Raw genomic sequence first — 19,376 nt, 5'->3', positions numbered from 1 at the left:
CCTAAAGGCTGCCTGTATTCCTTGCCATGTGGGCCCCTCCATATTGAAGCCAGCAATGGAACATTAATGCCTCATGCCTTAAATCTCTGACTTCTTTGACCAACCAAAGAAAGCGCTGCTTTTTTCCCCCATTTTTTTCTTATTGTGGTAGATTACACATAAAATTTACAATGTTAAGCATTTACAATTGTACATTTCAGCTGTGTTAAATACATTCACAATGTTATGTAAACATCCTCACTGTATGCTTCCAGAATTCTTTCATCTTGTAAAACCGAAACTGTATCCCCATTAAACAATAATTCCTCATCCTCCTGTCCCCCTGGCCCTTGGCCACTACCATTCTACTTTTTGCTTTTATGATTTAAAAAAAATTTTTTTCACCACACCCCATGGCGTGTGGGACCTTAGCTCCCCAACCAGGGATCGAACCTGCACCCCCTGCATTGGAAGGCGGAGTCTTAACCCCTGGGCCCTCAGGGAAGTCCCTTGCCTGTATGAGTTTGACTACTCTAAGTACTACATACACGTGGAGTCTTATAGTACTTGCCTTTTTGTGATTGGCTTATTTTACTAAGCATAATGTCCTCAAGGTTCATCCATGTTGTAGCATATTAAAGTATTTTGATATCCTGAGTGATAGTGCATTATATGTTTATACCACATTTTGTTTATCCATTCATCTACTGATGGACACATTGGTTACTTCCATGTTTTTTTAGCTATTGTGAATAATGCTGCTATAAACACAGTATACAAATATTTCTTTGAGACCCTGCTTTCAGTTCTTTTGGGTATATGCCCAGACATAGAATTTCTGGATCATATAATAATTCTGTTTTTAATCTCTTGAGGAATCTCCATACTGTGTTCCACAGTGGCTGTTATCGTTTTACATTCCCCCCAACTGTGCATAAGGTTCCAATTTCTCTATGTCCTCGCGAACACTTATTATTTTCTGTTTTTTTATAAAATTATTTATTTTTTTAATTGAAGGATAATGGCTTTACAGAATTGTGTTGGTTTCTGCCAAAGATCACACATGAATCAGCCATAGGTATACATTTACCCCCTCCCTCTTGAACCTCCCTTCCACTTTTTTATGAAATAGCCATCCTGATGGATGTATAGTGGCATCTCACTGTAGTTTTGATTTACATTTCCTTAATGAATAGTGATGTTGAACACCTTTTCATATGCTTATAGACCATTTGTATATCTTTGGAGAAATGTCTCTTAAAGTTTTTGCCCATTTTTGAATTGGGCTGTTGGTTTTTCATTGTTGAGAAAACTACTTTTAAAAGGTTCGTGTTCAAACTGAGTTAAGTAAGTCAAAGACAAATATCATATGATAGCGCTTATACATGGAATCTTAAAAAAAAATAGGTGCAAATGAACCTATTTACAAATCAGAAATAGGGTCACAGATGTAGAAAAAATACTTATGGTTACCAAGGGGTGGGGGAGGGAGACATGAATTGGGAGATTGTGACTGACATATAATGTATGTGTGTGCTAAGTTGCTGCAGCTGTGTCTGACTCTTTGCAACATTATGGAGCCCACCAGGCTCCAGGCAAGAATACAGGAGCGGGTTGCCATACCCTCCTCCAGGAGGATCCTGACCCAGGGATTGAATCCACATCTCTTATGTCTCCTGCATAGACAGATGGGTTCTTTACCACTAATGCCACTTGGGGAAGCCTGACTTACATACACTGCGTGTGCATGCTTAGTTGCTCAGTCATGTCCTACTCTCTGCGACCCCATGGACTGTACTCCACCAGGCTCCTCTGTCCATGGGATTCTCCAGGCAAGAATACTGGAGTTGGTCGCCATGCCCTCCTGCAGGCATATACGCACGACTGATATGTAAAATAGATAACTAATAAGAACCTACTGTGTAGCACACGGAACTCTACTCAATACTTCGTAATGACCTGTATGGGAAAGGATCTAAAAAACGAGTAGATATGTATATGTATACCTGATTCCCTTTGTTGTAGAGCAGAAACTAACAACACTGTAAATCAACCATACTCCAATAAAAATAAAATTTAGAAAAAGATTCATGTGACTAGGTCCGGCTCACTGGGACAGCCTCTCATTTCAAGAGTCAACCATGCCATGTAATAGAACCTAATCGAGTGAGAGCTGTCCGGGGATTGCTGTGTGCACAGCAGCTGAGGAATCCTGGGAGGCCATCCCAGAGTTCTCCCTACCACACTCGGAATTAAATACGAAGTTTTTACAGCACCAATTAGACTTCACATACTCCGACCCCCTAGCTTTCTCTCTCGCCAGCCATTTAGACATTCTCACTTTCCCTCAAAAAGAAGCACGTTCCAACTTCAGGTACTTCAGGCTTGCTGCTCTCTCAGACATTTTGTGGCCTTCCATATTTCTTCCAAGCCTCTGTTCAAAGCTGGCTGTTTGCTGAGCCCCTTTGAAAGAGAAATTGTCCCATTCAGCCTGCTCAGTTTCTATCCCCTCCCATCTTGTATTTTTCTGCTTAGCGTTTGTTACTCCTGACATCTGATACATGTATCTGCCTACTTATGCATCGCCTTGTGTCCTTCAACTAGAAGTCTGATCACTGAGGGCGTTAACTTTGTTTTATTTACTGTTCTATCTCCAGTGCCTAGAATAGTGTTCAACACTTTCAGGGACTCAATATTTGTTGTATGAATGATTGGATGTGTTTCCGTACCTCTTGAGAGCTTTTGAAATGGAAATTTTATTCCAGAGCACAAAACAGATGAAAAATTGTTCTTGTATTATTTTTGTTTTAAATTTTTTAAAAATTAATCAATTAATTTATTTGGCAGTGCTGGCTCCTACTTGCGGCACATGGGCACTTTCATCTGCATTGCAGCATGTGGGACCTTTCAGTTGCAGCATGCAAAATCTTAGTTGCGGTGTGTGGGATCTAGTTTCCTGAACAGGCAATCCAACCTGGGCTCCATGCATTGGGATTGTGGAGGCTTAGCCACTGGCTTACCAAAGAAGTCCTTGTTTTACAGTTTAAAAATTTTAATGACTTTAAAAACTTTTATTTTACTTTTTTTCTGCATGTGCTTCACAGTTTCAGGATCTTAGTTCCCTGACCAGGGACTGAACTTGAGTGACAGCAGTGAAAGCATTAAGTCTAACCCTCTGGACGACCAGGGAATTCCCAAACTAAAAAATTTTAACTAGAGCAAATTAAGCACAAAATAGCAGAAGAAAGGAAATAATAAAGATCAGAGAAAAATTAATGAAGCAGAAAACATATAGAAGATTGGAGAAGATCAATGAAACCAAAAACCATTTTTTAAGATCAATGAAATGAATAAACATCTAGTCAGATTGAGCAGAAAAAAAGAGAAAAGACACAGATTACCAGTATCAAGAATTAAAGGGGTGACTTCACTATAGATTTTACAGACACTTAAAAGATAATAAGAAAATATTATAGTTTTACTCTAATAATTTCCATAACTTAGGTAAAGTAAACAAATTCCTTGAAGACACAAACTATGGAAGTTTACTCAAGAAGAAAAAGATAATCTGAATAGACCTACATCAATTTTTAAAAAAATTGGATTTGTTGTTGAAATCTCTCCCACAAAAAAAACTCCAGGCCCAGATGACTTTACTGATGAAGTTTGCCAAACATTTAAGGAAGAAAAAAATATCAATTCTACACAAGTTTTCTAGAAAAGTATAAAGGAGAGAAATCTCAACTCATTCTATGAGGCCAACACTACTCTGATATCAAAACCAGACAAAGATATTACAAGAATGCAAAGTTATAGACCAGTACCCCTCATGAGTGTTGATGCAGAAATTATTAACAAAACCTTTGTAAATCGAATTTAACTCTATTTTTATAGATACGCTAACACATCATGGCCAAGTGAGATTTATCCTAGGAATGAAGATTGGTAACATTTTAAAAAAATCAATGTAATTCATTGTACTACCTAGTTAAAAAAGAAAAAAAAAAAAGACAAAAAATACATCTTAACATATGTAGAAGAAGCATTTGACAAGATTCAATAACCATTACTGATAAAAGAATTTCAACAAAGCAGGAATAGAAAAGAACTTCCACAACCTGATAAAGAGCCTGTACAAAAAAACCTGTGATGGTAAAAGATTGAATGTTTTTTTCCTCTAAGATCAGGAATAAGACAAGTATGTCTACTCTTACTGCTTCTATTCCACATTGTACCAGAGGTTCTAACAGTACAATAAGCCAATAAAAATAGATACAAGGCATTCAGATGGGAAAGGAAGAAGTAAAATTGTCATTATTTGCTGACGTGATTATCCATGTAGAAACTCTGATGGAATATACAAAAAAGCTGCTAGAACTAATAAATGGATTTAGTAAGTTTGCAAGATACAAGCTCGATATAAAAAAATCACTTGTATTTCTATATATTAGTAATGAATGATTGGAAATTTAAATTTAAAATAATACTTAAAAAACGATTATCCATTGCACTGGAATCTCAGAAGTTCTTCAGTTCTTTTTTAGAGTATGTATTGATGATGTCTTTCCCTTAGTTTCTCTGTTTCTCCAACTATTTGGATGTTCTCTTGTTATTTGGTTATTAATGCCTGATCTGGTCCCCCAATTTTATTGCACAGTCATTCAAAATTTTCCATCTTTTTGTTATATTCCCTCCACTTTATAGACATTTCCTTAGCTTTGTTTTCTAAACTTCTACTGAGTTTGTTTTTTATTTCTGCTACGACATGTTTGATTTTTAAGATCTCATGTTCTCTTTTTAGAAAACACTATTCTATTTTTGTTTCATTTTTGCAATATGTTTTCCTTATCATGCTCAGGATATAATGATAATGTTATTTTTAAGCTTTCTTCTTGCTACACAGGCTCAGCTTCCTCCAAGTCATAGCTTTCCTCAGATGTGCCACGAACCTTGCTTGTCTGCTTATTGTTCAATATAAGGGTCTGAAAGCTGGTTGGAAGTTCTTCTGTGTGTATGTGTGCGTGGCCTGTTGTCTGTGAGCCTCACACTAGGGTGATCTGGTTGGAATATTTCATTTTGAAGTCTCTGATGTTAATATCCTTGGTCTTGTCTTCCTTTCAGGTTGTTCAGATTTCACAGAGGTACACCCTCCAGCTTCCATCCTGGAGGACAATGGCCAGTGTTCTGGGAATTCCAGCGGATAAGAGGACCCAGGTCTCAGCATCCCCTACATGAACATTTTCAGTGAGATACTCCTTCCTTCAGTGTTTCCTGGAATTTCCTTGTCAGAGACCTGTTTTCCCCTCACCAGGGAACCGCTTCAATCCTTTGGCTATATTCGGTAGGGGAAGAATCTGAGGATCTGATTGCTTTTAATTAATTAATTATGTATTTCACTTATTATTTAAAAAAAATATTTATTTGACTGTCCTGGGTAGGGTCTTAATTGTGGCATGTAAACTCCGGGGTGTAGTTCCTACCAGGGATCAAACCTAGGTCCTCCGCATTGGGAGCGTGGAGTCTTAACCACTAGAGCACCAGGGAAGTCCCTCTGACTGCTTTTAAAAAACACATTCCCAGTCCTCTTTATTCACTCCATCCACTTCATGCTCACTTCCCCGGGTGAGTGGTGTCAGCAGTTCCTGAGCCTTTGGGGGATTCCGGGGTATAGGTTAGGTGGTAATGGTTTTCATCACCACCTGTTTCGCATGCTTTACTCTTCTTCCACCTGCTTTCTAGCTTCCAAAATTTTGTTGGTGTTCTCTCCCATTCTTCCTGTCCTTGTGGGTATATACCTTAAGAAGCAAAATCATGAAAGAAAAGTTTAGAAAGCCTTTCACTTTGATTTAGTAGCGTTTCAGGAAAGAGCAAAAGTGGATGCAGGTGTTCAGGCTGGCATCTTTTCCTAGAAGTTCCTTTAATCCATTATTAGAGGCTTTTATTATTACCAGTTCCACATAATCATAGGCCATGTATGTTCTGCTCAGGAGTTAACTTGTACATTCCAAGAGGGCAGAAATTGTGTCAATCTGTTTTACCATAGTATTTCATCCAGGGGTTGGTATGTAAGAAAGTATCAAGAAATATTTACTAAATTTATGAATCAGCAAAAGACCAAATGAAGTACCTTCAGAACCTTTATTTCATTCAAAATTTTCCTCAGTGATATCAGGATTTCATCCTTGGGAACTGAGTAGTATGTGGAAATAGCCAAAAGTTATTTAATGCCAAGATGTGTGACCCAGAAGAGTGAACAAACTGAACAGGTAATAACAACACCTTTTTTTTTGGCTCAAGACAAGGTGTGGCACCAAATTATGAGATTGATTTCCTTGTTTGGTGTACAATGAAGTCTGAGGTCAATTCACAAAAAGAAATAGAGTCCACAGTGTTTTGAGCAAACTTGATTTTGTTGGCCAAGGTGTGTAAAGCTCCATTTTGAGGATATATAGGATTTTGCAGGTAGTTTGGAAGCAAATGGTATACGATTTGGGGCAAGCTGTGTAGATGGCAGAAGGTTTTGCCTTCCAAGTCAGAAAAAACAAAATTGGATGGAAAGAGGTTTTACTACCTCTTGGCCATGCGGTACAAAGATGATTCTAAGTCTTTGGGGGGCTGAGGTGTGACCGGCCAGGCAAGAGAGCGCAGAAGGCAGCTTTCCGGGAACACACATCCTAGTAGACAGGAGGGAAGGGGCGCGGGGAGAAGCTGCTTACTTGTGGCCAGAGTGGGGTCAACAACCGGGAACCTCTACCCTGCTCAAAATGACACCACTGCGGCCTGACATGTTTATAAGCACTCACTCCATGCCAACCCCTGCGCTTTATTTTTAAAAATATTTCTTTATTTATTTGGCTGTATCAGGGCTTAGTTGTGGCATACAGGCTCAGTAGTTGTAGAACGAGGGCACAGTTGCTCCGTGGCATGTGGGATCTTAGTCTCCAGCATTGACAGGTGGATTATTAACCACTGGACTGCCAAGCATGTCCCCCCTGTGCTTTATGTATACACATCACCTCATTAGGTTCTTGCCATAGTTCTGTGGTAGTGTTATTAGCTCCATTTTCTTTTTAAAAATAGTTTCTTTCTTTCTTTTTATTTTTGGCTGTGCTGGGTCTTCCTTGCTGCGAGCACTTTTCTCTAGTTTTGGAGAGCAGGGGCCACTTGCTAGTTGCCAGGCTTCGGCTTCTCTTGCTGCCCAGCACAGGCTCCAGGATGCACGGGCTTCAGTAGTTGCGGCTCCCAGGCCCTAGAACACAGGCTCAGTAATTGTGGCACGTGAGCATGGGCCCAGCTGCTCCGTGGCTTGTGGAATCTCCCTTGACCAGGGACTGAACGCATGTCTCCCACATTGCCAGGCGGACTCTCCACCACTCTGCCACCAGGAAAGCCTTATTCCCATTTTCTAGGTAACAAAGCAGAGTCAGAAGGAGAGGAATGTAGTGTAGACATTCCAAGGTGACCTAGTCCCGGAACGACAAAAGGAAGATGGCAAAAGAGAACAGAGCCACATGACCAAATGAACCAGCCACATGACTGTAACAGCTGGGGATCCATGGGGGTATGTGTGAAGACCAGTCAGTGAAAGGTTTTCTGGTGATTACTCCATGTAATATTTGCTGACTGGCCAATGTTGCCCATTTAATTATCAAAAAGTTGCTAAATTGATGATCAACAAAGGGAAAGTTAAGTTTCTCCTACAGACAAAATAGAACTAGGATCAACTTGAACATTCTGGTGATCAAGGTCAGTGATTTTTCTGGGATGAATATTTTTTCAACTTCATTTGCTATTTTTTTTTTCCTCCTAGAACCATGGTGAGTAAGGCAACACCTGAGCTCTCTGGCCTCACTCTGAACAGTGTGGGATCAGGAGCTCCCACTGGACCCTGGTTTGAAACCCTGAAAGCATTTGACTGAAGTTCTGATATCATTTTCAGTTCAGTTCAGTTCAGTCGCTCAGTTGTGTCCGACTCTTTGTGACCCCACGAACCGCAGCATGCCAGGCCTCCCTGTCCATCACCAACTCCTGGAGTCCACCCAAACCCACGTCCGTCAAGTCGGTGATGCCATCCAACCATCTCATCCTCTGTCGTCCCCTTCTCCTCCTGCCCTCAATTTTTCCCAACATCAGGGTCTTTTCAAATGAGTCAGCTCTTCGCATCAGGTGGCCAAAGTATTGGAGTTTCAGCTTCAACATCAGTCCTTCCAATGAACACTCAGGACTGATCTCCTTTAGAATGGACTGGTTGGATCTCCTTGCAGTCCAAGGGACTCTCAAGAGTTTCCAACACCACAGTTCAAAAGCATCAATTCTTCAGCGCTCAGCTTTCTTTATCATTTTGCTTTCCTGTTATTTCCTTCTTAGAGTATGAAAAGGAAATTCTGGTTTTCAGTTCATTCTTTTATTCAAACCATAGTGGTTTGCACTCTTAAGAGTGCAGGTTTTGGGGCCAGACAGTTTAAATCCCAGCCCTGTTGTTTATTTGCGGTTTGACCTTGGGCAAGTTACTTAAACTCTCCAAACTGTAGTTTTACAGTGATAATTTACAGGGATTAATTAGCTCATGTAAGGCACGCAGTAGGAATGCCGTCAAAGGCAGTATTTACCATTATCATCGTCTTCACTCACAAAGAGCCTACGCGTGGCTCCCTACACCTACAGGCTTGTATTAGTCCTTGGGCTGGGGTCGGGGAGATACAGACCACTGAAAAGTGCAGCCCCTCCTGTATAAGTTGCTTGGAGAGAGTTCATACTTACACGCACACCCCAGAGAGTTAACTGCATTCAACAGCACACCGAGGCTGGCATGAGAGGTATAGACAGGCTATGCTGTAAGAGCTTCGGGGAGACCACTGAACAAAAGTGGTTCTGAAAGTCTTGTTTCAAGAGATGCATTTTCATGACTGATGGAGCAGAGACCAGGAGGAAGAAACAAGCAATGTGCGGGTTTGGGGCTATCAGAAGACTTGTTTGGCTGGAATGGGACCTATACATAGGGCGACAGTGGGAAATAAGGCTGCAACGTAAGCTGAAGCCACATACATAATAATATTATTGACAATGGGAGTAGCAATCACCATTCATTTAGTTTCTACCGTGTGCAGGCCAGGTGCTTATGCTTCATCCTTTGCATATATTTTCTCATTCAATTCTTTTATAACCCTGGGGTATGGGTATTATTATTACAAGTTTTCAAGGAAACAGAACTTTAGAGAGGTTGGGTAACTTGCCCAAGGACTCCCAGCTAAAAATCGGCAGACCCACACTCTGGATGCACAAATATACATGCAGACAGTGATACAGACAGACAGACACAGGGACCTAGGCTCAGTTAACAAACAGCTGTGTCCCTCCTCATCCCAGCCCCTCTCGCTGAGTTGGGGGTTAGCTCTTTCCTTTGAGGGATCCAGTGTGAAAAAGGGACCCTTCTGCTTCCCCACCCCACTTCTGCCTCCCATATGCCTGTGGCTTTAGTCCCCAGGACAGGCAGCCCAAAGGTCAGGGCTGGGACTAAGATGAGGGGAACGAGGGTGCAGAATTTACGGAGGCACTCACGGTCAGGGCCAGCCCTGCACTTGACAATGAGCCCCTCCTTAAACTGTGCCCTTGTTGCCTCACCCTAGTTCTGATCCTGGGGAGGGTCGGGGGAGCTTTGCAGCTTTGCTCTATGGGCCAAGAAGCCCCTTGTTATTCCCGGATCAGGGAATAACCAGAAATTCCCAGGGCTCAGGGCACAGCTCTCCTTTCTGTTCCCAGATGAATAGCAGAATAATCTCGGATTGGTCCCAGATAATCTTTCCTCTGATTATACTCATCCTTCTTCAGCATCCCCACAGCCTGCTTGTGCCTGCCTCCTCCGAGCAGCGCCCCTCCCAGACCTGGCCCACACTCTCCTGCCCCTAGATGGTGAGTTTGGCTGCCTAGCCTTCAGCGTGGGCCCCTTTTCCCCAGGGGCAGGGGAGTGGGGACGGCTGGTTGGTCCCAGGGGCCTGCGTGGAGGGCCACCGGGGTATGCCCCAAGGGCGGGAAGTCCAGCGCTGCTCTCCCTCGCCCTCTAGAGGCTCAGGGTGGGTGAGGCACACAGGAGGGGTCCTGGTTGAGGAGGGGGTCCTGGGTTTCCAAGGATGTCCGGAAGGTGTCCGTAATCAGACTACAGCTTCATCTGAAGCCTGCTGCTGGAAGTGCCCAGTGGGGTTGCACTGTCGGCTCAGGCAGAAGAGGGTTCAGGGCCCCCCACCTCTGTCTGGGTCAGAGACAGCCAGAGATGGGGCTTCCTCATCAGCACCCAGCCAGCTCATCAGGATAACCCTGCTTCTCACCTTCCCCATGGGCAGCTTCGAGGAGGCTGGAGGCTGCCTCTGCCAGCCCTGGGCTGCATGGGGGACACCTGTGTCCCTGTCCTCTGACAACCAGGAATCCCCAGAAGAGCCTTAGGCCAGGAGCGGAGGTGGGGTGAGGGGTGTGTCCCCAGGTGACTTTGTAGGGAGAGACCTGGGAAGGTGGTGGTGGTGGGGGGAAATCTTCAATTCCTCCTGCTTGGGTAGAAGAGACAGAGAAGGAGGACGGTGATGTGGAGAAGGCCTGGGAGGGTGGGGGTGGGCTGGACAGAGGTATGGAGTTACTTTAATAAATCTTTCTAGGCCGGAAGATTGGCTGCTGGGGACCTCGGCTTCCAGAGGGGGCTGGATGACTGACCACCTCCTTGAAACACACATTCGCCACATCTGTGCTCATCGGCTCACCTGGACGCCATCCACATACCCCGGCCTCACCTCAGATTGTTCACTGTTTGGCTGAGGTATTTGCAGGGCCCAGCCGCACAGCCTTGCTCAAACTTCTTACCCAGTCCTCACTGCAGCAAAAAAAGATGGAGAGAGGAAAAAAAGGGGCTTCATGGGTGGCTTTTCAGCCTCCATCCCTTCAGGAGACCAGAGGTGCCAGGTTTGGGACACAGGTGGAGGGGCTTTGGAATGAGTCTCAAAATTTTCCCACCCGCCCGAGGGCCAGGCCAGGAGGAGAGCGAGGGCAGGACCTTCTCCTAGAGCCTGGCCAGCTGCCCCCAGGGGAGGGGTGAGCATGACACCCAGAGGGAAGGCAGAGCTGGCCTGAAGTCCTGCAGTCTCGGGGGAAGGAAGGGCCCCTTGTGCTCAATCTGCCCTGTGGACACCCCCAGCCTTCCCCTCCCTAGTACCTGGGCCCGGGCTGGGCACGCGTCACTCTACTTCTCAAACAGTGGCTCTGGGCTCCCCTGCCCAAGCCGCAGTCACGGCGGAGGGGCAGGCTCTGCCCCAGTGAGGTTCTGTTGAGCCTGGAGTAAGGCTGGGGTGCCTGGGCAGGGAGCCCTGGGCTGAGGCTCCCTCTCACCCCCTCCCACCAGAGAAGGGTCTTTCTCTCTGTTTCCCACAAACACTTGCTTCGCCACTTGACAGCCTTGTCATTCCATTCCCTGCTGCCCTGTGCTCGGCTCTACCACACCCCTGACAAATTCCTTCCTCCACTTCAGCTCTAAGATTGGAGGGCACGGGCACCCCACCTAGCTCCTCTCCTAAAAGGTTGGAGGCGGGGACGGGAGCTAACACCTTGTCTTCCTCTCCTCTTGTCTCTCCCCTTCTCTCCCACTCCCTGGCATTTCACCCAGGCTACCAATCAGCGGGAAGTTTCAAGACAGACCTCCCGCGGCTCTCATCCTGTAATTCCCTCTGGAGAAGATGAGTTTGGTAGGGCCCGGCGTGTCTAACTCAGATCCTCTTGCTGCAGTCCCAGCTGTTCTGGTCAATGGCAACAGGCAAACCCAGGCTGTTGTTTAGATCGCAGACTACAGAGCTGGTCCTTTGCTGTCTCCCACACTTTATGCTCTTGTGATCGTCATGCACGCGTGCATGCTCGGTTGTGTCTGACTCTTTGTGACCCCAGGGACTGTAGCCCACCAGGATCCTCTGTCCATGGGATTTCTCAGGCAGGAATACTGGAGCACGTTGCCATTTCCTATTACAGGGGATCTTCCTGACCCAGGAATTGAACCTGTGTCTCTTGAGTCTCCGTTGGCAGGTGGGTTTCTTTCCCACTGCACCACCTGGGAAGCCCCCCCTGTGACCTCTAAGAGGTGGTGCCGGAGTGCAGCTCCCTGGTTCTCCCTGCATCTTTTCCAGTCTGCCAGGCCACAGGCCTGAGTATCCACAGCTCTCACCGTGACCCCTTCCTCCGCCTCCCCTACACCCCTGGACTGGGAGCCCTAACAGGGCATCAGAAACCAGTCTGTGCCTTCACAGAGAAGGCGTTGAGGTCAGAGGTGGGCTCCAGGTCACACAGCCTGGCTGTGACAGTTTCTGGTTGTGAACTCAGGGGTCCAGACCCCCAGTCGCGGCCCCACACAGGCGTCTCTGAGGAGCTCTGCTCAGAATGCAGCAGTGCTAATGGCAGGGCCTCAGAGACACTCAGTGTGAGGGACTTTCAAGGTAACTCCTGCGGCAGCGGTACTGAGGGGCCGCTTGGGGGACGCCCGGCCTCTCTGCAGCCCCTGTGGGAAGGGCGCCGTGACCCAGATCGGCTTGGCTCAGGAGCAGCTGCATTTCTGGGAACACTCCTCTCTTCTCTGTGGGGCCCTGTCATGGGCGGTGGCGGCGGTGGGGGGTGTGTGTGTGTGTGCGCGTGTGTGTTGGAGTGCACACGTGGTTTTTTAGTCCCTGCAGCCTTCAGCCTGGAGATCTGAGGAGTGATGGAGAGGAAGAGACTGGCCGGACGTGCGGTGGGGAGAGGGTCACGGAGTGGGGGGGTGGGTCATCTCCCCCAGGGCAATGGTGAGGGGCTGGGGCAGGGCGGACTCACAGTGCCTACCTCTGTCCTCTCTGAAGGCACAGGTCACACGGGTGCCTGGCGGAGGGGGTTTGGCCACCCTCTCTGCGCTCATTCCTCTTTCTAGGGTTGCCACCCCAACACCCCTGCTGCCGGCTGGGCAAGGGCACGTCCCATCTCCTCCGAGCTGTCCCTTCTACAGGTTGTCCCCTAGCCCCTGGAGGGCAGGGGGGGCTGGGGACATGTGAAGACCATCTTTTCCCCTAGCTAGTCCCCCACTGCCCTGCCTGACCCCCACCCCCAGCAGTGAGTGGGAAGTGGGGAGTGGTGACTTCCTGGGGTGGGGGGGTCTCAGGGAAGCTGAGGATTCTGACAGGCTGGAGGAGCACTCGGCCAATAGGACTGGTCAGGAAGTCCCCTGGGATGATGGGAGCCGGTGGAAAGGGGTGGGAGAGAAAGAGATGAGGAGGGATGAGATAGTCAAGGGAAGAGAGACCAGAGGGAAGGAAAATGCTGACTACTTGTAACCGTAGTTACATGATCTGGGCACTTGGGAATCCTGGCTGGGGTACCTGCCCATTTTTCAACCATGGCTGGAACCTGTGAGTGGTGGGGTCTCTGTTACATGGACTACACTTGTGGATGGAGCGTGAGGCGAGTCATGCCCTGGTCTTTCCAAGAGCGGAGGAGATATGTAGGCATTCTGACCAGGGCCCCAGACAGGCCTCCTTCTCGGCTGGGAACTACACATTCCAGCCTAGGGTTGAGAGGGGACTGGGGCAGGGCAGACGCTCAGCTGGTACAGGCCGGCACGGCCACCTGATTGGTAAACAGCTGCTGTTCCAGCCCCTGAGTTCCCCGTATGCCTCTCTGGCCACCCCAGTCCCTTCCTCGGTCCTCTGGACCTCCCCACCATCCAGAAGCTGAGGGATTTACACTTGGCTCAGCACCTGCCCCCAGCTCCATGTAAGCTGTGTCTGGGCTGTCATGGGTGTTAACTACTTTGGCTGTAACCCTCAGCGGGGGCAGGGGAGCAGAGGGTGGGGGGGGGCTGGTGCCCCAAAGCTGGAGCTGACCAGGGCCAGGTCTTGGGACTTGGGGAAGCTGGAGCGGGCACAGCAGCCTGCATTGTGCTGTACGTCACTTTTCCTGATGCTTCCAGCTGTGTTCTGGAAGAAGCTGAGTCTGAACAAGGGGGCTGACAGCTGGGGACACGTGCAAAGAGCCATTTCTCCAGGGGACCCCAGTGGGGTATGGTTTACATGAGCAGCGCCCTCTAGAGGGCAGTACCTGGAACGAGGGCGTGCTCAGCCCCTCTCTGTGGGAATGGGGAGCCAGCAATGAGCCCTGGGCCCAGAAGCTGAGCTGCTCCAGATGCACAAGGCACCTAGGGCCAGCACCCTTCCCGGGCATTGCCTGGCTCTCCAAGAGGGCAGGAATCCCATGTACCCCAAAGGTGCCTGGCTCAGTGCTGGGTACTGATTAAGTGTTCAAGTGGCCTGTGGAGAAGCGGCTGGTAGGCTGCGCTGAGTCAAGACATGTGGATGACTTCAGATGGCCCTGGGCCTCTTTTGGGTCCTCTGGCCAGTGGAGGGATTTTCATATTCTTTAGCAGTGGAGCCTTTTTCAAAGGGAATCCCAAGTGAAATTCCAACCAACGGGGCAGATGAAACTGAGTGTGCTGTGTCTGCCCACTCCCACACCCACCCCCAGCGCCCCCCACCCCCAGGCTTCCAGGAATCGGTCCCATGTCCTCCTGACACAGATACCCCTTGACTAATTGGCTGCTTCACTAATTATCTCGAGGATGTTAGGCCAGGCTGCTCCTGGAAGCTGAGGGGAAGTCTCCTCCACTCCCCATGGCCCGCCCTGCACTTATGGGTCTGGGAAGGCAGGCAGGATGGTGGGGCGACTCCTCTCAGGGGGGCCAATCATTCACTGCTTTATCTTTGTGAACCGTCCTGGGGGGCCTGGGTCATGGGCCAGACTTCCGGTCTAGGACCAGGGGCTTACTGGAGGAGGAGAGAAGGGACCCATTCTTGCTAAGAGGTGGGGGGCACTTGCTTCTTCTTCTTTTTTCCCCCTCTAGGATTTCCCTGAAGGAAACACCGCTACTGCCAACTCAGTGAGTACCTGGTGACACAGTTGCTCCAAAGAGGCTAAAGCAGGAACTAAGCCCTAGTCATCCTTGGCAGGCGTCGTGTGATTTCTTCCTTTTCTTTCTTTCTTTCTTTCTTTCTTTCTTTCCTTTCTTTTCCACCTCCCCCAACAGAAGGATGGGATAAATTCATTTCCCTATTCCTTTCTGTTTGACTTTAGCCAAATGATAGTATGTTTGCATTCTCTGAGGGTTTGCTCATACCTGGCAGTAGGGACAGGAGAAAGGGAAGAGAAGTAACATTACACGAGACCTGCTCTAGGCCGAGAGCTCTGCTCACATTCGCTGTCTCCGTACATCTCCCCATAACCCTGGAAGGTAAGCATGAGGACTCGCATTTTACAGATGAGGAAACTGCGGCTCAGACCGATGCAGTTGCTTGTCCTAAGTCTCATGGCTTGGACGTGGAGAATGAAGACTGAGCCCAGCCTCTCTGGCTTTTTCCACTGCATGTTACACGCGAGGAGGGTGTGGTTAGGGAGCCAGGGCCGGGGTGTTTCACAGCGAGGGTTCTCCAAGCTGGTGTGACGTTTCAAAAAGGACAGAGGTCTTGGCCTGCCAGGTAAGAGCAGCAGCAGTTCTCTATCTGCTGGGATTCGAGGGGTTTCTTGGAACCACATCTGCCCTCTACCACTCGGCGCTGTGCTCCAGATGTCATCATTCGTGCTAAATTTCTTGGAGTTAAGCCTTGCCCTCCCCAGGAAACCTTTAGAAACACACAGATCCCTGGAATATGCGACGTTTTGGTATTTTTTTTTTTTTTGTGGCTGCGCTGGGTCTTCGTTGCTGCTTGCAGGCTTTTCTCTAGCTGCGGCGAATGGGGACCACTCTCTAGGTGCAGCGCCTGGACCGCCCTCTCATTGCAGCGGCTTCTCTTGTTGCAGAGCACAGGCGCTACAGCACAGGCTCAGTAGCTGTGGGGCATGGGCTTAGTTGCTCTGCAGCAGGTGGAATCTTCCTGGAGGGACTGAACCCAGGTCCCCTGCACCGACAGGCGGATTCTTAACCCCTGCACCACCGGGGAAGTCCAAGATACGACGTTTTATATCAGTGATCTCAGTTGGAGTGTTTGATGGAGCTGTTACAGAGCCTCAGGGAGAGGCTTTCACCTAGAAGAAGCCTGAGGTCCAGAAGAGGGGCCTGACTTGGTGGAGGTCACACAGCATGCGGCCTATTCGAGTTTTTTGTCCAGTGCTGTTTCCAGTCTCCACATGTCTGTGGCAGGCAGATGGGAAGGCTCTAGGCACCAGGTGGGGATAGGAAGAGGGGCAGAACTGGAGGAAAGGTCTTTGTGCTTTTGAGCTCCACCCCAGCTGAGTGACCCTGTGCTTCTCACAGGCTGGTGTCCTCTGCCCACCTCCCGTTGACCCTGGGCAAACAACGGCAGTGCTCGATGTGCAGGCTGGCCCTACCTCTAGTGTCTACTTATTTGGTTAAACACTGTGGCAGAGACATGCTGTCTCAGAGGGCTGGGGGAAACCAGTGTTGGGCTCACTTCCCCACCCCTCCAGGGAGGGGCTTTGGTTGGAAATGTTTCTGAAGAAGCCCTAATCCCCTGCTCTGCAAAGTCTCTGTCACCCAGGGGAGAGCTGGGAGAGCTGAGGGAGCTGGCAGCGTCCTCCAGATGTCACTTTCCTGCCTGCTCCCTATCCCCACTCCACTCAACTGGCTAGACTCCTGTTCTTCGGGCAAGACTCTAGTGTCACCTCCTCCAGGAAGCCTTCCCCCACTCCCAGAGTGCCCCTTTGGAGAGTTTCTATTTTTGGTGTACTCTGGTTCTCCTCCACACAGGAAGCCCCTTCTACATTGTTGTAGCCCCTGGGTTGGGACCAAAACAGGGCTCATGGGCTGAATTTAATATTTGAAAGTGAGAATGTTAGTTTGTTCAGTCTTTGAGATCACCAGGCTCTGTCCATAGGATTTTCTAAGCAAGAGTACTGGATTGGGTTGCCATGTCCTCCTCCAGGGGATCTTCCCAACCCAGGGATCGAACCCAGGTCTCCTGCATTGCAGGTAGATTCTTTACCATCTGGGTCACCAGGGAAGCCCCAGTAATTCTTGTGGAATAAACGTTCTGAGCTTCTTCCTGCCCAAAGCCCTTTTTGATGCCCATTTTGGCACTTCTGACCACCTTGCTTCAGCACCTTCCTAACTCTCTGTGCCTCTCTCAGGCTCTCTTTCCCATCCTACCTTCTTGGGTAGCCGTGGGCAGCTGTCGGTGTGCAGCAACTCCCCAAAGCAGGTGTTTTACTCTTGTTTTACAGATGAGGATCAGAGAGGTTGAGTAACGTGCCTGAGGAAAACAGTTAAAGAGTGGCAGTATCACTTGGCTGCATCTGGATCCAGAGTCCCTGCGCTTTCCACTGCCCTACTTAGGTGGCCCTGTGTCTCCTATAATATTAGCACAGCCTGGTGCCCCCCAGGCTTTGGGAAGGTCCTGCAGATTGGAACCCAGCTCGGCTCCCAGGCACCCCCAGGTCAGGAGGGAGAATACAGCTTTAGAACCTTAGCTGTCACCTCTGCCACCACCTTCTTCCCAGCAGGGGGACTCCCTCCAAGACTGGGTGAGGGTGTGAAAAGGGGCAGCAGTGGGCAGGATGGGGGTCAGATGCCGAGGGGTAGCAAAGATTGGAGTATCAGGTATTGAACATGCCTGGGACTTTTGGGGAGCAGCGATCCAGGGAGAGAGCCTGGTGTTTGGGGATTAGACTGAGGCCTGTGAAGGAGAGGCAGATGGGGCCTGGGGCTATGTGGGTAGACCCCAGAGTGTGACCCTACCCTGTCTCTTCTGCTCCCTCTCCATCTTTTAAAAATTTTATTTTTATTACTACTAGTTTTGGTTGTGCTGGGTCTCTGCTGTGGCACAGGGCCTCTTGGTTGCTGTGTGTGGGTTTACCCTAGTTAAGGCGAGAGGCTCTTCGTGGTGGTGCATGGGCTTCTCATTGCGGTGGTTTCTCTTGTCGTGAAGCACAGGATCTAGGGTGCAGGGGCTCAGTGGCTGGGGCACAGGGGTTTGGTTGCCCTGCAGCACGTGGGATCTTAGTTCCCAGAGCAGGGATCGAATCCGTGCCCCCTGCATCACAAGGCAGATTCTTAACCACGGGACCCCCAGAGAAGTCCCAGCTGCCTCTGCTTCTTGCCTCCCCTTTTCCTCACTAGCTCCTCTCTTGGGCTTTCTCTGCTCTAATCTTTTTTCCTAAGTGGCATCATTACCCCGAGTCAGACCTCCAGATCCAGATGAGAATATGACATTGGCACTGGGAAAAGAGGGCTCTCATCCTTGCTTTTATAATAAAGACAGAGAAAGAGAGAGCAGAGACAGACAAACACGGAATTGAGGCAGAGGAATCCAGTTCTCTCTCCTTCAGTTCAACATATTCTGTTCCTGCCCTTGCGTTGGATCAGCTCTGTGTCCTGCTAGGCGCCCGGGGCTTGGGGGTTGAAGCGAGGGAGAAACCTTTCTTCCATCACAGAGGAACCACACTGAGACATGTTTAGACAACAGCAAGGCTTAGCGACTCTCTCCCCCACCTCCCTTTGGAGGGGCTTCGGAGGGGCTCTACCTCTTCATCCCTGCAGGGAAGCGCCCCCATCCACACAGGGAGAGTGACCCTGAACCTCAGAGGTGTCAGGATCAGCAGGACAAAGTACAACCATTGTGCCCTTGGCCTGATCACTACTGCCTTTGTCTGGGGCTACTGCTGGCTCCTGGCCACCTTTCACACTCTTCTCCACCCACCCCTGCTTTTCTTTCCCTCTCCCCTGGAACACCTTCCCCTTCCTCTTTGGCTTCTTCTGAACTGCTTCCCAGCCACAGGCCGAGGCTGTCCTGGCCATGAGGTGAGGTCCTCTGAGTGGGGCTGAGGTTGCCCCTGGAGAAGGTCAGCCCTCTGTCTGGGCTGCTCTCCACTCCATGCGCCCCCCTCCCCACCCTCCTCCCTGCCATGTTTCTGGGTGACCTTGGGTCCCTCTGGGGCGACAGTCTGCCCTGATATTCTCTGGATTGAAGCAGCTTGCCGAGGGAGGATAAGTGGAATCAAGTTTGTTGGAGGGAGTTACGTCCATGGGAGGAGAAGAGGCGATGTGGTAGAGATGCGATGTGGTCTTGTGGTTGTTGACTTGTATTCTTGTTCTGTGTGTTTCTGGTCCCTGTTCTTGAAGATCTAGGTACATAGGACTCTCAGTTTGATGATAACCCATGGGGTTGACTCCATGGCAGTGTATTATTGTGAAAGCTGGTGACACCACACTGGGGGTGGTGTCAATCCCCCTCCCCCGAGTCACCTCCAGGCTGTGGCTCTGAAATGAAGGATGGAGACAGGAAACCCCTCTTCACCCCAGTGAAGGGTGCTCAGAACCCTTCAGGCAAGGCTGCAGTTCTGCTGCCTCCTTCCTCTGGTTTCCTGGGCAGAGCCCACAGAGGTTGCTGTAACACACTTTGCTG

General features: G+C 48.9%; 2 long non-coding RNA genes across 2 annotated transcripts; one reads left to right on the top strand and one right to left on the bottom strand.

Moving 5' to 3' along the window:
* The first annotated feature begins 5,103 nt into the window (after nt 1-5,103).
* On the top strand, nt 5,104-10,730 carry LOC139031428 (uncharacterized). Its single transcript, XR_011483904.1, has 3 exons — nt 5,104-5,320; nt 9,808-9,888; nt 10,623-10,730. It is a non-coding gene; the product is annotated as an uncharacterized lncRNA (long non-coding RNA).
* Nucleotides 10,731-10,749: 19 nt separating this feature from the next.
* LOC110149973 (uncharacterized) lies at nt 10,750-19,237 on the bottom strand. The gene is made up of 3 exons (XR_002317597.2): nt 18,892-19,237; nt 17,123-17,225; nt 10,750-10,834 (listed from the first exon to the last, which is right to left on the bottom strand). It is a non-coding gene; the product is annotated as an uncharacterized lncRNA (long non-coding RNA).
* Between the last annotated feature and the right edge of the window lie 139 nt (nt 19,238-19,376).

Source organism: Odocoileus virginianus, chromosome 27 (genome assembly GCF_023699985.2).
Source record: "Odocoileus virginianus isolate 20LAN1187 ecotype Illinois chromosome 27, Ovbor_1.2, whole genome shotgun sequence".
NCBI lineage: Eukaryota > Metazoa > Chordata > Mammalia > Artiodactyla > Cervidae > Odocoileus > Odocoileus virginianus.
The sequence above is the reverse complement of the archived record's forward strand: the minus strand, read 5'-3'. Positions and strand labels throughout refer to the sequence as shown.